General features: G+C 42.1%; 1 long non-coding RNA gene across 1 annotated transcript; it reads left to right on the top strand.

Annotated features, from left to right (window-relative positions):
• Positions 1–1,113: 1,113 nt before the first annotated feature.
• Positions 1,114–3,041, top strand: LOC147577609 (uncharacterized). The gene is made up of 2 exons (XR_015255873.1): positions 1,114–1,387; positions 2,497–3,041. It is a non-coding gene; the product is annotated as an uncharacterized LOC147577609 (long non-coding RNA).
• Positions 3,042–3,289: the final 248 nt, after the last annotated feature.

Here is a 3,289-nt window from a genome sequence, read left to right on the forward strand (position 1 = left end):
AGAGGTAATCAAGTTAAAATGAGGTTGTTAGGGTGGGCCCCTAATCCAACATGACTGCTGTCCTTATGAAAAGGGGACGTGTGGACACAGACACCCACGCAAAGAAGATGCCTTGTGAGGATGCAGGCAGAGATCAGGGTGATGCTTCCACAAGCCAAGGAATCCCTCACCCCTACCCCCCAAATTGTCAGAAACCACCAGAACTGGGAGAGAGTCCTGGAGCAGATTCTCCTACATGGTCCTCAGAAGGAACCAGACCTGATGACACCTTGATCTTGGACTTCTGGCCTCCAGAACCATGAGAGAATAGGTTTCTGTTATTTAACCCACTCAGTCTGCAGTACTTTGTCACAGCAGTCCTGGCAAACTAACACCACATCACCATCTCTCTGTGTGACTCTGGGTGCCGCTCCAGGAAACATGTGAATGATATATCGTGTCCAGCTCAGATGGCTGTGAGGAGGATTATATGAATTAATATGCACAAATGCTTTCAATAGAAGTGGGTGCAAAGGGGTACCTGGGTGGCTCAGTCGGTTGAGCATCTGACTGGATTTCAGCTCCGGTCATCACCCCAAGGTCATGGGATCAAGCCCCTCATGGGCTCGGCAAGGAGCCTACTTAAGATTCTCTCTCTCTCTCTCTCTCTCTTTCTTTCTTTCTCTCTCTCTCTCTCTCTCTCTCTCTCTGGCCCTCTCCCCAACTTGCGTTCTCTAAAATAAATTTAAAAAAAAAGTGGACACAAAGGAAAGGCTATGTGAGTACTTGTTAAATAATTTTAAGTCAACATGTCAACATCATACAAGTCATTATAGGAATTATTAGTTAATTCATCTGTCTTTGCAGCCAGTGTGGTATTAAGGAGAAATTTTAAAATCCTTTAGAAAGTGTAAAAGCCATTACTTATTCTAAGCATCGTCCATAAATTGTTATAATTAGAGCTATGCTGTTTTCTTCGTTTTTCTTTCAATAGTGTGATCGGGCAGTGCCTCGGGCCGTTAGGCTTCTAATAAATTATTAATCTGGGAGTTAATAATTCATGTTAATTGGTGCTGTAAGCCACTTTCTCTGGCAAATGTGAGCAAAGGTCAGACCTTCTTCACAGCAAAGATGAAATCTTTTCTAAGTTTCTTTTTCCATGTTCTATCATGGAAACATTAAGATATGGAAGGCAAAATTTAACTAGGGCTGGGAAAGTGAGATAATTCCAAGGATAAAGGTCTAGACCTTCAGTCACAATTCGTGGGCCAGCACTGCCTCCACAGCCCTGTCAGAGGTAGAGGAGAGCTCCAGGGAACTCAGGGGACCCCAGCCCCATGGGATCCTCCTCATGAAGGATGCAGCAACTCAGGTGTGCGACTCTCCAACACGACATTGTAGAATAATTGTAAGTGTGACTCGTTGACCAAACTATTTTTTTTTTTCAGACAATAAAATAAGGCACTCAAAAGACTGGCTCGCCAGTGGGATTTTTCATAATGAATGATGATTCTGCTAAATTACAAGGCACAGCACAGACAGCATTCATTCACAGAGGGCAACCACACCAGAATCTCAAGGAAATCTCTGTCACCGTTGATGTCTTTGATTTTAATTAATGTATTTAGTTGTGTCTTTGGTTTTATCCCCCAGAAAGAATTTGAGGTAATTCCTGATTGCAGACCACGGAACACAAGAAACCAAAGGCTTCTTCCCTCAATAAATTTGCATTTACTTCTCAACTCATTGATTCATCCTTGGGTCTTGAAGCAGCTGCTAGTGGCCTAGATGTTCTGGGTGTTTTATACCTTTTTTAGCCTCGATAATTACTTGAATGTTTCATGTCAAGCCACAGACTGATGCAATGAAATAACATTTTCCCATTTGGATAATAAAATTGTTCTTACTTTGGGGTTTTCCCCCATTTTCATGAAAAGATAGACATAGACTATGCAGAGAATCATGTCTGAAGACTAAGGATAAAATTTAAGAGCAAACCACTAGTTTAAAGAGTTTCAGAGCCAGAAGTCAAACCTTCCAGCTCTTTTTTTCTTTTTTTCCTAAAGAAAATTTGAATAGCATATGCTTTTCATTGTACTCCTTTCCAGTCATTTACATACTGGGGAAATGTATATTTGGCAACAGGTCCTATTTTTAGTTGTCCTTGAAACTTGCCCTTTGAAAATGTTTTCATTTCTGGCACATATGCGTGTCTTAAGCAAAATGAAAACACAAAGCAAAAAAAAAAAGAAAAGAAAAATATGTACAGAAAGGAATGATTTTTCCAGCCCCATGTAGCACAATAAGAAAGCAATCATTCAGTTGCGACTTTAAAAATGGATCCGTGCCTGGATTTTCCAAGTATTTCCTTCTAAATGACTGTTTCTCTACAGAACTGAACTAATGTAAAGAGACAGGTTGTTCCACTGCCAGAACTGAACAAGCATAAAAAAGGAGGCAGGCTATATTTTCATAGGAGGAACTTGACCAAATAATACCTACTCTGTTTCCCTGCAGCCTCTTGGGTTGATTCAGAAGAAGGTGCCATATGCCCCCCGCGTGTCTCCAAGCATGTTTTCCCAGCCTGGCTCTTGATCAGCACCAGACTTCTATTATTTGCAGTCAGTAACAAAGATTCATCCTTGTGTCTGTCAAGCAACAAGGAGAATCTTTGTCACTTAGTGTAATTAATAGCTGTACCTCCTATGGGAAGACAGAAGAAGAATGCCCTTCATACAGAGACTTGGATTCAGATCAGGCTTCATGGATCTTTGCTGCTTACTGACCAGTGGAAATGCCAGAACTCCAGCAAAGTGGGAAGTTGGTAAGCAAAATGTTTCTTCTGGGGCCACGTGTGTTCCCACCTCCAAGCCCAATAACTGTAGTCCAGGAGAGCTCTCGAACTTTTCCTATTGAACCAGATGGACTTGGAGGCTCCTCCACTATGAATGTCCTACACCCAGGCCTTGAATCCTCCCCGCTGCCTGCGACCACGTTGTTTCCGTGGACCTCCAGACAGGTTCCATATAGGAGAAAAAAATAAAAATAGAAACGAGAAACCAGGTTGTTTCATTTGTTCAATGACCCTTCAGAGAATGTGAGTTAGGCCCTGTTTTCAGAATGAGAGAAAGGACGACTCAGGCTCGGAGAGCCTAGTACTTGCCCAGAGGACACAGATGGAAACAGCCAAATCCAGATTCAAATCCAGGCTTCATGGCTCACTTTACACTGAATCGTAGACTTTTCTTTCCCTCTCTGGGCTCCTACTTTTTTATTATTTTGACGACCCACTTTCTCTTCTTCCTCCTCT

This window comes from Puma concolor, chromosome C2 (genome assembly GCF_028749965.1).
Source record: "Puma concolor isolate L17-30 chromosome C2, mPumCon1.1.hap2, whole genome shotgun sequence".
In the NCBI taxonomy this organism is placed as follows: domain Eukaryota; kingdom Metazoa; phylum Chordata; class Mammalia; order Carnivora; family Felidae; genus Puma; species Puma concolor.